This window comes from Diabrotica virgifera, chromosome 1 (assembly GCF_917563875.1).
Source record: "Diabrotica virgifera virgifera chromosome 1, PGI_DIABVI_V3a".
Lineage (NCBI taxonomy): Eukaryota > Metazoa > Arthropoda > Insecta > Coleoptera > Chrysomelidae > Diabrotica > Diabrotica virgifera.
Window position 1 is genome coordinate 60,764,058 of NC_065443.1, and position 19,022 is coordinate 60,783,079.

Consider the following 19,022-nt stretch of genomic DNA (forward strand, 5'->3'; position numbering starts at 1 on the left):
GTAATTATCTAACAAAAAACAGAAAATATTTGGTAACAATGACATGCAGGTGATTTGATAAGAAGGACATACAGGTTTTATTGCAAATATATTGTTAATGATAAAATACTTTTAAAGTGTGCCAATCAGGTAAAAACAAATTATAAAGAAATAAGAAAATTAATTTATATACACTCATCGGCACAAAATTTCTCGCCTAAAATTTTTGATTAAGTTTACCAATTAATAATTTTACATGTACATGTATATGTATTGATATCGTTTGTTATTATTTCGTTAATAAAAATTTTTTGCTAATATGGCATTATATCGGGGTGAGTAAAAGCGTTGTGTTTTCTCTTAACTTTAAAAAATTCTGTGGAAAAATGGAAGGGCTGATTTTGTTTCATACTCCTTTCGTATTCTCTCGGAGGCATCCCTATGATTTTGTTTTTTGAATTATCCAAATGTCTCTTTTCTTGTAAAAGCTGTAAATAAAAACACTACTTTGAAATTATTTCATATCATAAATTATTTCAAATATCATATCAATTATTTCAAATTTGAAATGATTTAAAAATGTCAAAAGGCACTAAAATTAACAACACAAAATAAAATTAACAACAAAACAAAACAATTCAATAGCGGGTAAATGTCAACCTCTCGTGGACATAAATACGTGGACCACGAAAATCTTATCAATTCAACATCTATTATTTAAGATATTTATGTTTATGAGTCAATCAGTGTTTTTATTTACAAAAAATTGCGCAGCTCTTACAAGAGAAGAGATATTCGGATAATTCCAAAAACAAAATCTTAGTGATACCTCCGTGATAATACGAAAGGACTATGAAACAAAATAAGCTCTTCAATTTTTCCACAGAATTTTTTAAAGTTCAGAGAAAATACAACGCTTCCATTCAGCCCCGTATAATACCATTTAATCAATTTTTGATACCGAAATAATAACAAAAATTATCAATACCTGTACCTGCAAACTTATGCAAATTGGAGTACAATTAATAAATTTATAAGTTGTCAAACTTAATCAAAAATTTTTAGTGGCGGAATTTTTTGACGGTGAGTGTATTATGGGTACATATACAGTGCGTCCATCAAGTAACGCATAAATCATTATTTCGTAAACCGGAAATTTTAAGGAAAAAACCCGAAAAAGGTAGATTTTTATATTTAAATTACGATTTTTTGGCATACATATCATACTAGCGACTTTCTGAAATGAGCATAGGGGCCATGTAGCTATCAGTCAGCTGTTGTTACTAGGCCAAGGATGGACGGGTGATGTCGACACCCGTACCATGAAAAAAGTTTATATGTTTTTGTGCAACGTGTATGTGGCCGTTTCTTTCTGTTTTTTTGCTGTTTGCTGTTGTACGGAGGACTAAGTTAGCATTCACAATTTAAAAATCAAATTTACATTCCTAAGATGCACTTGCTTACACCTCTATGTAGCGGTACTTTTTTAGTATTTGACCATTAGCTCCGATGATGACGTTTATGTCGAAAGCGCTCAGCTAAGGAAATAAATTATTTACACACTTTGACATACTACATTTTCATTTGCCCTTACTTAATACTTGTACTTGTCTGTTCCTCTAATTTGTTTACTCTCGTTTATTTCCAGTTGTTTTATTTCTGTATTCTGCGTTGTTAGGTATTGAGTTTTCTTTAGGTTTGTTCCATCCCATTCTTTGTATAATCTTGTTCCAGTTTTCTCATCATAAAACTGAGATCATCTTCGTCTTGTGCTATTGTTAAACAAACAACATCGAAGACCTGCTGTGTAATATTTAATTAGGACTTAGATTGGAAAAGTAGAGCCAGACTTTAGAAGAAGAAGATCTAAACGTTTAGTGTAGATTGTATACTGCAGAAAAAGAAATAGAGGTATTAGAAATGCAGTAACTAAAAGAATGGAAAAATTAAATACATTGGAGGCGGGTATGACACCAATTGTTGGATTATTGCACGTTCAATGCCTAAATAGTAACCGCCCAATTTGAAGAATTGCTAATAATTATCAAGTTTTTTTATTATGTTATTTTCAGAAATTTTATTATGCAAGACAACTTGCTAAATTGTTACAAGCCAAATTAGCTAAATTATAGCGTTAGCAGAAGAACAACAAGGTTTTAGGTCGGGAAAATCTTCCACCGACGCTATATTTTTAATGAGGCAAGTTTAAGAGAAATCGTTGGAATACAACAAACCGACATACAGTCGGAAAATGAAAGAATACCCATGAACGATCACAACAATAATATATATAATATATAAATATACAATATATAAATAATAGAAAAAGACAGCAAATACAAAATAAGTGATTGATGTGATCATTCATGGGTATTCTTTCATTTTTCCGACTGTATTTTATGTTTGCCGGCCTTAAAAAGCATTTGATAGGGTCAAATTAAAGGACCTTATCCATTTGTTATACTCAAGGGAGGTACCTCTAGGAATAATTAATACAACCGAAAACATTTCCCAGAACAACACAATAGAAGTAAAAATAGAAGATGAACTAACTGGCCTAATTGAAGCTGGCAATGGGATAAGACAGTGGGATTCCCTGAGTCCTTTATTGTTTAACCTGATCATGGATGAAATAATAAAAAAAGAAGAACTAAAAAAGGATACCAAATGGGAGAAAAATAACTTAAAATAATCTGATATGCAGACGATGCAATACTAATCTCTCAAAGTGAAGATGATTTACAACGTATGCTGCACCAATTTAATATAACCGCCGGAACATTTAACATGTTAATTTTCCCAAAAAAGACAAAATGCATGGTTAAAACAGCAAATCCAATTCTACTACTAATCCAGTGTTTCACAACGTGGGGCCCACGCCCCACAAGGGGGCAATTTGATTTTAAACTGGGGCTATCCGAATATGGACTCGATACGATTCGATATGGGGGCGATCCGAATGTGACCCTTTCGCTCGAGCCATTTAAATACAATGCTAGATTTCGGTGAAGAACATTAAAGTCTCTATTTACTGCTACTTCAACTTAAAATCGTGTGCTTAACGCTAGTAATCAAATTTCTGTATACATCGCTAAAACTCTGTACCTCAGAGCTAAATTATATTAACTCCATTTTTTTGAAAAATTGTGTTATTTCACTTTCTACATAACACATTTCACATCTTTCATATGCGATACGATATAAAATCCTATTTAATGTGGTTCCGAAGATAGGCAACGTTAAAGTGTATTAAGTCCCTCCGTAGCTGTAGCTCCGAGCTTAACAGTCGTTTACACTTAATACCCAGCAAAATAAAAGTATTAACTCCATGGAACGATGTAAAACCGCGGCGTGCTACTGGTATTCAGTATTCTGTGGAAAATAAATGAAAGTAAAACTGAATGACTTCAATGATTTTAAGACCCTTTAAAGCAACGAAAGTAAAACTAAATGACTTCAAGGATTTTAAGACTCTTTAAAACAACAACTGTTTTAACTGTTCAACCTTTTATTATAAGGAACAAACTCAGCAGAATACAGACTTTCGTATGTCAGATGTTGTCCACTAGGAAGTATGTATGTAGCGATAAATTGGGATTGCTTTTTTCAAAACTAATTTTAGTTCGGAAACATTCCAATCTGTTGATCTTAACAGAAATCCTAGGTGTGTTGAGTTTCCTGCGGCTCTGCCTGTGAATCACGATAAGCCAAAGGAATTTCATAATTTTTATAAAAACTTATCCCACTCCGATAAAGTAGATGAGGATTTATAAAAATTTTCCAAAATAATTATTGTAAGTGAACAATACTCATGTTCCTTTGGGTTTTGTTTTTCGTTAGTTTTGTTTACTCATTTTGTTTTATAGATATTGTTTATTTCATTTAATTTAAAAAAAGAAATGTTCTTGATTAAATTGTGTTCCATGTATCGTATTATCTCCAGATTATTTATTCACGTGTGTCAACTTACCATTATATTAACTCCCGAACATGGTAATTGTTTTCATGCCAAACAGTATTAACTCCACGTTTCTCAAAAAATTAAAGAGGTATAAAAATAACAAATACAGTAATATATGGTATCATTTATACTTTTCAAATAGTGTTTATCACATATTTGAAGAAAAAGAAATAAAAATTGTATTTAAAATTTACTGTTTATATTTCTTTTAAACTGCTCTCTTGTAAAATTTCAATTTTGTGAGTTAATACAGTTTAGCTCTGAGGTACAGAACTGAAACAATCAAATTATAGGAGATAACTTAATAAAACCGTCAATATCAGCATTTCTTAAAACGGTTATTGGAAAAGATGACAAAGATGTAAAAGCCATGCCGCTCAGTAACTGTTAACAGAAGAATAAATGGAATGGGTAAAGATATTGAAAAACAACTTGTAGAAAAGCTGAAAACAAGAAGTTTCTCAGTTCAAATGGATGAATTAACTGTGAGAGGCAGTGAGGCAGTATTGATAAAACTTACATCTGGTGCTGCTGATGGTGCTCCTAATTATAATGGGCAAAAAAAATTCCCGCTTTAAATTGATGAAAGATGCGAATCCAGAAATGATTCTTGTGCATTGTGTTGTTCATAGAGAAAACTTAGTAGCTAAGAACATCTCGCCTTTTCTAAATGACGCACTACATTCCGTAATAAAGTGTGTTAATGCTATACAATCTAGTGCCAAATGTGAGCGTCTATTCAAGCTATTTTGAGAAAAACAAAATTAAGACCACGTGAGACTTTTACTTCATACTGAAGTAAGATGGCTATCTGAAGAGAACTGCTTGAAAAGATTTGTGAAACTGTTCGATACTGTTAGTGATTTTTTAAACGACAAACCTGAAATAAAGTATCTGTTAAGTACATCATCATGTTGTCATCCACAATCGTTGGTAGAGCATTTGTGAGTTATTTAGCCGAAATCTTTAGCCGAAACAAATATAACTATTGTCGATGCAAATATAACGAATATATTTTGGTTTCATTACCCATATTTTATGAGAAACATATTTAGTCCAGGGCTCATCTGTTTTGAGATAGACGTTGAGAGGTGACTCAAATTTTTTTGCAGAAATTGCTTAAAAATAACTCAAATAATAATATTTGAGTTATCCTCCCACTCAAAATGGTCCGGAACATTGTTTAAATAATCAAAATGTCAAAATATGAAGGAAAAATTCGATTTTTTTATTGATTTTTTGAATATAACTTTAAAACTGTTCATTTCTGGGAAAATTGTTCTGACATAAATGTTGCATAATTAAATTTCCTACTATATAGAATCGGTTAAAAATTTAAAAAATAGTCACCCTTGTTGCAAAATAGCAATACTTGCGAAAAAAACATACAAAAACAAGTATTCGCATTTTACGTTTTTCAACCATTTATGCTACACTTAGGACCTTCATATTTTACCCAAAAAAACTTTATAATATATTAAAACAACACTGCAAATTTCATTAAGATCGATTTTACAGATTTTGCAAAATAAATTTTGCAATTCAGCTTTCGCAAAAAAAATTCATTTTTTAAAAATGTTGCAGGACTGAAAATAAAGCAGATAGTAAGTTAAATTTTTTTTTCTTATAGAAGTGTACTGTACCTTCCATTTGCAATTTGCAAAATTAAAATCGAATAATTACCACGGCGTCAGGAAATTTTTTAAATAAACATTAATTTTTGGTGCTACGCGCAGGGCAGCGGTGTTCGATTCACACAAGTTGATTTCCACCAAAATTTCTTCTAATCTTTATCTAATACATTATTTTCTTACTCTGTATTTTGTTGTATTTTAATATTTTAATTCCACAAAAATCAAACTAATTTTATTATTTTTTGTGAAATATTGTTTAAACAAGTGCATATGTTTAAAAATAATAAACTTTTATCCTCTAAGTTAAAATATATGAACAAAGAAAGTTTTTGCTAAAAAAGTGTTATTTCAAAGGATAGAGTATGTGTTTTTATTTTGCAATAAACAAATTAATTTATTTATATCGAAATGTAATAAAAATTAAAATGTATCAATCATTATCAAAGGTTATTTAAATGCCCAATCAGAGCAAACTATCCGCTGTCCTGCGCGTAGCACCAATAATTAATGTTTATTTAAAAAAATTCCTGACGCCGTGGCAGTTAATCGATTTTAATTTTGCAAATTGCAAATAAAAGGTACAGTACACTTCTATACGTAAAAAAAATTTCAACGTGCTATCTGCTTTATTTTCAGTCCTGTAACAATTTAAAAAACGAATTTTTTTGCGAAAGCTGGATTGCAAAATTTATTTTGCACAATCTATTGAACCGATCTTAATGAAATTGACAGTATTGTTTTACTCTATCATAAAGTTTTTCTGGGTGAAATATGAAGGTCCTAAGTGTAGCATAAATGGTTGGAAAAACGTAAAAAGCGAGTACTTGTTTTTGCATAGTTTTTTCGCCATTATTGCTATTTTGCAACAAGGGTGACTATTTTTAAAATTTTTAACCAATTCTATATTATAGGAAATTTAATTATGCAACTTTTATGTCAGTACAATTTTTCTCGGAAATGAATACTTTTAAAGTTATAATCAAAAAACGAAGAAAAAAATCGAATTTGTCCTTAATTATTTATTATGACTATTTTTAAAATTTTTAACCAATTCTATATTATAGGAAATTTAATTATGCAACTTTTATGTCAGTACAACTTTTCTCGGAAATGAATACTTTTAAAGTTATAATCAAAAAACGAAGAAAAAAATCGAATTTCTCCTTAATTATTTGACATTTTGATTATTTAAATAATGTTCCGGACCTTTTTGAGAAGGATGATAACTCAAATATTATTATTTGAGTTATCTTCAAGCAATTTCTGCAAAAAAATTTGAGTCACCTCTCAACGTCCAAATGTACTAATATTTTTACAGATCCGCCCTGGTCTAATTAGCAATAAAATTTTTGAAGTTTCATTTGCTACAAAAATGTGAAGTAACTGATACCGCTTTACTTGTTACTGTCAATGATCTGAATATACTATGGGCTGAATTAAAAAAAAAGATTTTTTTAAAACAACTATATTTTCCAACATAGATAATGCAGCCAATGTAATCGAATTTGTTTGATATATAAAATATGCAGTATCAAGAATAAGTCGTAGAAATGAGAAATAATGAGTCAGTGAAAAACTTTATTTAATATAAAAGGGGCGATGGCATGGCTTTCTAAGGAAATAGAAGTCAAACACCCAAATTCAACCAAATGTACAAGAAAGCTATTCCTACCAGTTCATCTTCATATTTAGCTGAATGTAGATTTAGTGCAGTAAATGACTTACTGGTAAACGAAAAAATCGGCTGTATATGACACAACGTGGAGACTTGAGACTGAAGTTAAGAAAATTGGAACCTAATATACAATCTCTGGGCAGCAAGCAGCAAGAATCTAGCGCAAGTATCCCTAAAATTAAAATAAATTAATATAGAAAAATCTGAAAAATTCACATTTGGAATTTGAATTTTTCATTATATGTTTTAAAAATTTACTTAGTCTGTTCAGTTACAAATTTTCTAGTGATTTTTTCCTAAAACCTATCATTTTTTAATATTGAAAATTATGTATGTTACATAAGGGGGCATAAGAATTTTAGAAAGTCTAAGGTGGGACATGGTACAAAAAAGGTTGGGAAACACTGTACTAATCCAAATCTACTAAGACGTAAATTGGAGCTGGAGAGTCAGATAATAGAACAATTGATGGAGTTTAAATATCTAGGAATCACACTATCTAGTTACGGAAAGCTTGAAAAAGAAGTGGAAGATCAAATAAATAGAGCAAACAGAGATGCAGGTTGCCTGAATGACACAATATGGAGAAATAAAAATATCGGAAAAGAAATGAAAGACAAAATTTACAAAAAGTCCTCAGACCAATAATGACATACGCGGCGGAAAAACAACCTGACACACAGGGGATAAAAAGGTTGCCTGAAACAGCGGAGATGAAAACCCTTCGAAAAATCGATGATGAGGCTCTATGGAACAGAGCTAGAAGTACACAACGGAGATGCAAGATGGATAACATTAATAACTGGGTAATAAACAGAAAAGTAGAATGGAATGACCACATAATGACCGAGTGGAAACCAATAGGGCAGTAAGGACAGCGAGGGACGGCTCCCCAATAGTAAGACAATCATTGGGAAGACCACGAGAACGATGAAAAGACAACTTATTGGAGGCACATTGAAAAAACAAAAATGTCTAAACAAAAACAAGAACTTGCTGAATGATCTAGCTATGTTGTCAATAATCAAAACTATCTAATCTTAAAAATCCTATGTCACACGTCGTGCAGTTTGTCGAGGACAGTACCTAACTTCGGGATAATTGTATTATTTATTTAATATTTATATGTTAAACAAACTATATAGGTATGTACGCTATATTAAATTATATCTTATTTAAAACTGAATAAAGGAATTTTATTATTTATTTATTATTTAGATTGTAAACAAATTGTGTTATATTCAAATAATAATAAATTATTATATTTGTGTGTCAACAAAGCGTACCTTGTGTACATTTGAGTTTGACAGGTCCATGAAAGTCAAACTAAATTTTAAATTATTAATAAAATATAAATATCATCTTGATAATGAATTTAAGAGGATGGGTACGTATTTTCGGCTTCAATGCTATTCAAATGGGGATTAATTTTTTTCGAATCCTGAGAAAACTAATAAATATTTTTGAAAAATTTAAACGCAGAATGAAAGATTACGTTATTAGTGAGGGCCGAAAGTCCCCGAGAACTTCTATAATGTTTATTTTAATAAGTTACAGGGGTGAAAATCTAAGAGAAAATTTAGTGTGATTTTTAATTTCAAATATCGCATTCAAAATAAACTTTTTATTTATTCTAAGGGACTTTCGGCCCTCGGTAATAATTTAGTCTTTCATTCTGCGTTTAAATTTTTCAAAAATATTTATTGGCTTTTTCAGGATTCGAAAAAAAAATGAACACAATGTCCGTGGTAATATTTTCCAAATCTATCTTCGTCTTAAAAACGCACTCAATCAAATAGAATATTGTCAGTCAGACATTGACAATCAGTGACAATTTTAAATATTTGACATGCCATCGGGAATATTTTGAGTTGTTGATTAAATAATATTGATATAATATAGTGTATTTGATAAATAATTGATTTAAGACGTGAACTTAAAAAGTTACTTATTGTGTATTATTTGTGGAATATCCAAGCAGAGAATACATCAGGATAATATATTCTGTGATCCAAGTATTTTGTTGTTAAAGGTGTTCAAAATTGTAAGCGTTCCATAATAACAATATATTATTAAGAAATCACTTTAACACTTTTCCTCTTTTCTCGATTGAGTATTAGTTTTTGTTGTACATATAAATTATTACAATCACTGAGTACATAGTTAGTGAAAAAATTATCACATTTATTAACTGAATTAATAATTTGCAATAGGGCTTTTTATCGACTGTCATTTGTTTCGAGCTTCTGTCATAATGTTGTATAATCCGTGTATTGTCCTTTTCATGATCATTTTTCAGTGCGTAACAAATGATAGGAAAAAGGGTAAGTCCGTGATAATACACATTTATGACATTTATTCTAACATGACATTTTAGTTAAATCTGACAGTTGTCACATTTTATTTTCAATTTGGAATAAAAACAAATCAAATGTGTTTCTTGCATTTATAAAATGGTATTTTCTTTGATTTGTATAGTCTTATAAATTATACAGATTATATTTGTAATATTATTATCTAATTAAAAAAAATTATTTTTTTATTATGGCGCCATCTATCGACAACTAGAATAACTAGAATAAATGTTATAAAAATGTCACCGACGAAATGTAATCACCGACGTGCCTTTTTTCTGTCACATACAATTTAATGCCTTAGAAAGAAATCGAAAAACTGTGACGCACTGAAAGATGATCATGAGAAATACTGTATAATATTAATATACACGGATTGTACGAAATATGACAGGAGCTCGAAACAAATGACTGTGAATGAAAAGCCCTATTAAACAAATAACAGTTATCCAAGAACATTCAAAAGCCATCTCTTTAAGTTAATGATGACATTTTCAAGTATAACGACATTCTAATTAGTAATGTTTACATATCCATACCAGTGTGAATTTTACTACACGTAATTTGCCGTGTAAAGACAGTAAAAGTAGGGATAGCCGTAAAATATTTGCGAATTATGTACCGATGGCCTTAATTATAATATTACATAAATGAAATGTTCAAAAATACAATGTGAGTGTAGTTTGAAAGGAACTTATTAACAACTACTAACTTTAAAAAGTTATGTGTACGTTTGCAAACGACCTCCTCTTTAGCGGGAGTAAATAGTAAATTGACTCTCCCATCTATTTTACGTGTCGTTTTCATAAACATAATAAATCGTTTTACGTTGATGATTCAAATATCCTTACTCAAAATATTTACTAACTTTCACCAGTATTTAAATTTTTGGGAAAATTGAAAACAGTATTATTTGTTACTTTATTAAGAAAATTAATTTAAAGCTTTATGTAACACTATATGTACTTGGTTTATATACAATGTTATATACGTTTTTATTTTTTTTTCTTCTCCTTCTTTCTCATAATCCTTAGTGCCCTTTAGGACATCGGAAATGGTTTTATTATTTTAAAAACGTAATTTGTATTTTTTTGAAAGTTTGTTAATCCTAAAATGTTGAAAAAAATTGAGTGAAGTGACAGAAGACGGCAATTGATTTGATTTTACCCACAGCATAATAAGATAAAGTTCAGAAGAAATTCATAGTCCATAATAAGATGAATACAGTTTATCCCAAACCCTCTTTTCAGTTCGTCATATTTAGTCGAATTCGGTCTAATGCATTAAGCTCGAAGTGACAGAAAAAAACGTACGTCTGTGATCATTATACATAGAACTTTCAAAAATTATGTATTTTGTTAAAGAGTTTTTCCATATTACAGCGACTTATACGTATGCTGGGGACACAGTAACGTCTAATGCCGTAAATTAACGCATTATTTGCCATCTCTGTAATGCAAATAATACGTTAATTAACTAAATTAGACGTTACTGTGGCTCCAGCATTATAGATGTATAATTGGTTGACAATTCCAATACTCCAAATGATAACCAATCCATGATGCGAATAAAGATAATTTGAAATAAGAGTAATTTAACGTGACAATACTTTCATAATTTTATCGGATAAATTGAAAATTGTAATTCTAGGTAAGACATTTGTCAACGAAGTAAATATAAATATTTTATGTAATTGGTATATTCGGACATTTTATAGTGAAATTTTAACGTATAGTTATTTATTAATTCCTTAAACTATTTTGAATATTAACATTATGGCAAATATTTATATAGATTTGTCATGATTGTCTAAACTGTCAGATTTGACTAAAATGTCATGCAGCGATTCCCGACATTCTTAAAATCTTAAATGACGTCAAAATTAATGACGCACTGAAAAAATGGTTTGGGATAAACTGTAATTATGATAAAAACAAAAAGTTAAACGTCAGCGTTTAACTGTTTTTTGCGCTTTTACGTAAAAAACACATTATATCATTTAGGAATCTAAAAAAACTTATTTTAGAATAATTTATGCGCACCTCCCCTCCAAATCAGTTATGTCACGCCGTCACTGGGATTAATAAAGATGTAACCAATAAAATCAACATCTAAAGGACTGTAATTAGAAATATTGACCTTCCATAAGTAGCAGTTATTGTAAAACAAATGACGACGATATGGTAGGGCAGCAAGGTATGCTAAATATCCAGTCACTCGAGCGCTTTGGGGACCTATTGGGTCGTGAAGAGTAGGTCCTAAAACCAAAAAAAGTCAAGTAAAGTTTTCCATTTTAGCGGTGACTTGTCCATTTTAAATTTAATTTTCCATTTCCAACAATCGTTTTTTAGATTATAGCGTCATATATCCATAATTCGAAAAAATATTTCAAATAAAAGTTACGTATTTTTAGGTAAGGAATCCAAATCTGCAATAAAAAATGGGGGCTCCCATTTAAGATTTTAAAGTAACCCCTCACTCCACCTCCGTGGGGGTCGTGTTTGGTACACTTCGCGTCAAAAAAAAACTGGTACAAGTCTTATAACCGAAAATCGTGTTTTTCTAGTTGTGTTAATTGGTCTTGTCACATATGTCATTCTTATTTCTAGGCAACGTTGCCAGTTCAACTAAAATATTATATCAAACCAGGTAAAAGCAGGGCTGTGCGGCAGACCGCAAGTTTTTAGTAGGTTTACTAAAAATTAAAACAATATCGAGCATTCTCGATTAGTCAGTCACATTTATTTAAACATGCATCCTAAAAAATTCTCTTATTAATTTTGTAATGTTCCATCATCTCAATTAAGTACCCATAAATTAATTCGTGTTCTAATTATAATTTATGACAGATATAACATGAATGACAGATAATAACTCTAGACATGACATTAAATTATTATGTTTAATTTAAAATCGAGAAATGTAAAGGGTTTCTCTAAGTTGTGGGATACTAATAAATAAAACACACTGCAAAAATTACAATTTGAAATTAATACAAAATGAATAACTTTTACAGTGAACAAGTGTGGAACTTAAATATTATGTATTACAATAAAATTCGAAACTGCTGAAATATTAACCACATAGGTGGAAAATGTCGCCTGTCAAAATGTTTAATGTGTTTTATTAAATGTATTCATTTTTTTCGAATCATGAGAAATATAATTTCACAGAAATACGCCAAAGTTAGGCCACACACATTACCATAATGTGGATCGGTTGCGTTCGGTCACAGTGAAGTTATTATAAATATTGACAATTTGAACTGTCAAAATTTTTATTTTATCATTTCTTGTTTAAAAAATAATAAAATTGATAACATAACCTCAGTTGAGGAGAAAGTAATACATAATTATAAAGATGTTTTATTCAGTCAATAATGTGCGAACAATCAGGTAAATAATAACGTGGGCCTAACTTTTACACACATGCCTACTGTGGCAAATGTAGGTATTTTTCAAAATGTTGGAATGTGTTTAAATCCTAGAACAATATTTTAGCTTTTGTTTTTAATACAGATTTTAATCCCCTACAAATAGCTTCTCATGACTTTTGTTGTAAAATGATTAGGGAAGCAGGAATTTAACAGTTTATAATTTTACATTGAGTTACCTATGGCCCGTTTTACGATTCACCACCATGATTTTTAAACGTTATTTTTTGTATTTAGATTTAGTGCAATTTCATTATCTGTGCTGGCAACAACGCCGTGATTCACGAGCCATTGTGTCCAGTCTGAACACAGGTTTACATTGGGAAAAAAAAGTGTACCAGTTTTTTTGACGCGAAGTGTACCATTCGATAAATTTTTCAAAAATATTGAATAAGTGTCGTTTTCAGTTTTTCGATCTGATGTTCATTTCGCGAAATATCGCGGGATTCTTATTTAAAATATTAAATTTACCCCCACCCCTCTCCGAGGGAAGTCGTCTTTGTTATCATTCGATAGATTTTTGAAAAATATTGAGTATGTATTTTTTAGTTTTTCGATCTGATATTTTTGAAATATACACTGTTTTGCATGTACTTAACTTTACCTTATCTTAATCTGACGATTTCGAGTTTTTCTAGGGATGGATTTCTTTTTCACCCCCCTTAACGAACTCCCCTGCATTAAGAGCTAATATATGGTAGAGGTACATTTTCAGGGTACAAGGTTTCTCCCCATGTAAAATCCCCGCTTGGGCTCCCCTACCATAAGTAGAGTTTGGAATGTTTCTTTTGTGTTATTTGTTTATTAATTCAATTTAATTCTTGAGATCTTTCACAAACACTTTCAATATGATTAATTATTCTCTGAAAATCTGTCGTCAGTATTCCCGGAAAATACCCCCTAATATTGCTGTACAAACTCATTAATCTTTCAGAAAAATCAATACAAGGCAAAATTTTTCCCAAAGAAACGACTTTAATTTTCTCCAGGAAAATTGACGTCAAACTTCGTTACCGACACAAATAGATTATCAAACGAGCGCCACTGTACTTAAAAATAACTTAGTTATTTGGTAAATAACTCAAGAGAATTACTAATAAATTTTTAATTAAGAAGGGAGACGTAAGCATGGCAACAGCGCATTACAAACATTAATTCTGTAAATGTTAAAAAATGGGATAAAGGAAAACTTAGTGATTGAGTAGCTTTTTCAGTTAACCTTATTTTGCTGAGAATAACGCATTAAAACTAATTGATATCTTTAAATATTATGATAATAATTGACACGACCTAATAAATAAAAAACATTTTTTTAAATAAATTTTGACAACGTCCTGACCGCAGTTTTTGTACAAAGGTATGTTTTCAAATTAAAATGTATTTCCAGGTTGTTAAATAGAGGTACTTGTTTAACCCTCAACCAAAGACATGGCCTGGATTTCGTGCACTGTAGATATCTACACGTCGCTTTCTATCGATGTCAATTGTCGTAAAAATATTTGAATTTTTAGCTTTAATTGAATTATTTTCTAATTTTGATAGGTTATACTCTAATTGATGCTGAAGTGACACTTAGTAAAACAAGAAAATATTTGAATTAAAACTAAAAATTAAAATATATTGACATCGCGCCGATCGCTTTCTATCAATGTCAATATATTTTAATTTTTAGTTTTAATTCAAGTATTTTCTTGTTTTACTAAGTGTCACTTCAGCATCAATTAGAGTATAACCTATCAAAACTAGAAAATAATTCAATTAAAGCTAAAAATTCAAATATTTTTACGAAAATTGACATCGATAGAAAGCGACGTGTAGATATACACAGTGCACGGAATCCAGGCCGCGGTATGCCATACCGCGCCAAAAATATATTTTGTCGTAAACAATGTTTTATAAAAGATTCCTACAACTCCATCTGTGTACCTTCAAGTGGTGTGTACCTGCTCCCAACTGCTGCAGTTTTAGTATGGTTTTAGTAAGATTTTTAATATTCCTCTGTTTAAGAGTCCATGACTCAACACCGTAGAGCAAAATACTGAATACATAGCATTTTAACATTCTAGTTCGTAGATGAATACTAATATCACGATTACAAAATAATTTTTTCATTTTTATAAAAGTAGACCTGGCAATTTCAATACGTCTTTTTATCTCGTGATTTTGGTCACCTGTTTCATTGATAAGGGTTCCCAAGTATTTGTATTCGTTTACTTTTTCAAGTTGGGTACCGTTTATTGTGATACTAGTGTCATTTATTGGATTCTTACTGAAGGTCATATATTTGGTTTTTTTAACGTTCATCCTTATGTCGTAGTTATTACATATCTCATTCATACTTTCAACTAGATGTTGTAGATCTTTCGCTGTTCTTGCCATTATCACAGTATCGTCAGCATATCGAATGTTATTGATAACTTCTCCATTGACTATTACCCCTTCGTTTGCATATGAGAGAGCTTCTTGGCATATTTGTTCGCTGTAGATATTAAACAAGAGCGGTGACAATATACAACCCTGTCGTACCCCTCTACATATTTCTATTTCGTCTGACGTTTGGTCTTCTATTTATATATTAGCTCGCTGATTCCAGTACAGATTTAATATTATTTGTATGTCTCTGGTGTCAATGTTCTTACTCTCCAGGATTTCTTTGAGTTTACTGTGGCGTACTTTGTCAAAGGCCTTTTCAAAGTCTATAAAGCAGGCGTGTACCTCTTGGTTAACATCTAAGCATCTCTGTGTTAGAACGTTTAAGGCAAAGAGAGCATCCCTTGTACCTAATCCTTTTCTGAATCCCATCTGTGTATCGTTAATATCGATGTCTAGTTTTTGACAGATTCGGTTGTGGATGACTCTAAGAAATATTTTAAGCAGGTGACTCATCAAGGAGATTGTTCGATGATCTGAACATTGCATTGCCTTAGTTTTCTTCGGTATGGTGATAAACGTAGACAGCAACCATTTTCGCGGTATTATACCGGTACTGTATATTGTATTGAATATATGCAATATTATGGTTACGGATTTATCGTTCAAAAGCTTCAGCAGTTCTGTAGGGATCTCATCAGGTCAGTTTGCTTTCCATTTTTAGCGTTTCTTATTGCGTATTCTACTTCTTCTTTCAATATGTCTGGCCCAGTTGCATTGATTATCTGAGTTAAGTTGTTTCTATCGTCTTAAAATAATTCATTCAGGTATTCTGTCCATCTTTTTATTTTATTCTCTAGATCTACAATAAGATTTCCATCTTTGTCTTTAAGTTTACCTATTTGGCATTTCTTTATGCTTCCTGTTATCTCTTTTACTTTTTTGTGCATATTGAACGCATCGTACTTTTTCTCATAGTTCTTTAATCGTTCTTTAATCAACGCCTATTTGGCTTCTTTTATTCTCTTTTTTATGTGTTTGTTTATTTCTTTGTATTTGTCTAGGTAATTCTTCATCTTTCTTCTTTGTTCCATCAAGTCTAGTATGTCCTGTGTCATCCACCCCTTGTTCTTTGTTGTCGTTTTTGTCAGATGTTTCTTTCCTGCTGTTTGTATAGCTGTATTTATGTACTTTAATTTTTGGTTAACGTTATCTGTATCGTTAATTTGTTGTTGCACTGAACTGAGGTTTTTATTTATTTCTTCTCCTGTTTCTTGTCGTATATTTTTGTTTCTAAGTTTATCTAAATCTAGTGTCTTTCTGTGTGGTCTCCTAATCTTGTTTAGTCTCGCCTCTATCACAGTAACTACGGGGTTATGATCTGAGCCTATTTCAGCTCCTGGGTACGTCTTAGTACATTTAACAGCATTACGATACCTCGTTGCTATCAGAATGTAGTCTATTTGATTTCTCACTATTTTTTCTTTGGTATGTTGTGGAGATGTCCATGTATATAATCGCCGAGGAGGTAATTTGAAAAGGGTGTTTGTTATTACGAAGTCTTCGCTCTGGCAAAATTGTCTTTGAACTACGTGGACGTAAAGTTTTCTTGCGGTATCACGTACCGCACGTCAGTGTTTAGGGTTCTATGGTTAAAAGCAGTTCATTCAGTATTCTTTCGCTATTAGTATGGCAGCAAGTTTATCCAACTGTTCCACTTTCAAGTGTTTTTAACATTATTGTACTATTTTTTAATTAACAATACAGGTCTTTTGTAATTCAGTGTATAAAGGATTTTATAAGAACCTCCACCATTTTTTTAATAATCTACATGCGTTCATAATTTTCTTGAAAAAATAAAGTTTATTTTATGTGGAGCATAATTTATTCTACAGCAGTGTCAAGAATCCATCCGTGGATGATGTAAAAAAAATACAGTGATATAAGACAAATTCATATTGAAAACAAAGAAGAATAGGCAACGGTACGACATAATGCATATGAGAGACTACGTCCTGAAACATCCATTTCAGTAGTTAAAGGTTAAATCTTGTCAATAAACATATCATAAATCGGCCCATTTTCCTCAAAAATTCCTCTCAACATTTTTTGTACTAAAATTTGTAATTTTTATTTTATTTTATTCATGCGGGTTTCACATTCACAAGTTGTTACCATTATCCAGATTTAGCCATACGGTTCACACTCCCTCTAAGGCGAAAGTTGACTCATCCCAGATACCTACGGTATCAAAAGGATTGAGCTCTGGTGGGATTCTTTCCATATTATCGAGCCCTAGGTGACTTGGTATGCAGGTGTATCTCCCAAATATTTTCGTACACTTCTGGCCGTCGCGACTAGTACAGCTTTCTGCATGATCTTATACAGATGTTCATTGAGACCCAGTTTTTTATGCTTTCGAGGAGGGTCTTCGGAATGACTCCAGCAGTAGGACATAATAGTCTAGCCTAGACATAATAATCGGTATTGTCTGGATACTTTGCATTCTCCATTGTTTCCGTATTTGAATTTCCAGATCTCTGTACTTGGCGATCTTTTCAGTAAATTTAGTACGTAGATTATTGTTGTTAGGAATCGCCACATCAATGAGTGTTGTTTGTCTCGTTAATTTATTGACTAATACAAGATCTGGTCTATTATGTGCCACTGTTTGGTCTGTGAGCACAGTGCGGTCCCTGTATAGCATATAGTTGTCATTCTTAAGCATACTCTCAGGAACGTATAGATAATTTGGGAGATATTCCGTTTGGAAAAGTTCCAGTTTCACAGCTATCTCTTAATGAAAGATCTTTCCAACTGAGTCATGCCGTTCCCTGTATTCAGTTGCAGCAAATGCCTGGCAGCCCCCGGTAATATGTTGGATGGTTTCTTGGGCTTGACATCCATATCGGCATCTGTCGTTTCGAGCCTGAGGATCTTTGACGATATATTTCAGGTAATTTCTGGTTGGTATAACTTGATCCTGAATGGCCAGTAATGAACCTTCTGTTTCGGAGAACATCTTTCCTGATGTCAACTAGTAGTTCAACGCTTTGTTGTCGACATAATCTTGGCTGACGTCATTGGAATGTCGCCCGTGCAGAGGTTTACCCATCCAGGCGCGCATTTTTTCGTCGTTAGTAACGTGGTTTATGCGTATTTCTGGTTCCTTCAGTTTGATTGGTGTTGTGTCATCTACTGCGCAGGTAGCTTGATGTAGAGTAGATGTCTCAGCTTGCATGCAGCTGAAAATAAGTTCTTAAATTAGCAATTTGTTTGTCTAATTGCTCACCTATATCCATAAGTCCTCTTCCTCCTAAATTCCGTGGTAATGTCGTTCTTTCTACTGCACTTTTAGGATGGTGTTTTTGTGCCTTTAGTCCTGTCGCCAGGGGGGGTACAACGGCCTCCTGTATTCAGATGGACTTACCCAAGTTTTTTTTATGTATTTTGACCCGTAGAACACGAGTTTTTTGGGTAACAGTTGATCCGGATGTCGATAAGATTGTTATAAACAAAGAAGTTGAGGAATTACATAACAGCGATTTCTCGCAAAACAAAACATGTTTTTGTATTTTTTGGGCCATTCTAACCAAAAAGTGTTCCTACAAATTTT

At 31.6% G+C, this 19,022-nt stretch overlaps 1 protein-coding gene and 1 long non-coding RNA gene across 3 annotated transcripts in view; one reads left to right on the forward strand and one right to left on the reverse strand.

Moving 5' to 3' along the window:
* The window catches only part of LOC114335025 (arylalkylamine N-acetyltransferase 1-like), a 210,995-nt gene that overhangs the window by 90,274 nt on the left and 101,699 nt on the right, over positions 1-19,022 (forward strand). The gene's annotated exons all lie outside the window — the stretch shown is intronic.
* Positions 7,140-19,022, reverse strand: part of LOC114335026 (uncharacterized) — a 124,236-nt gene continuing 112,353 nt past the window's right edge. Inside the window, exon 2 of the long non-coding RNA XR_007699561.1 lies at positions 7,140-7,421. This is a non-coding gene — a long non-coding RNA (uncharacterized LOC114335026). The remainder of the gene's footprint in view (positions 7,422-19,022) is intronic.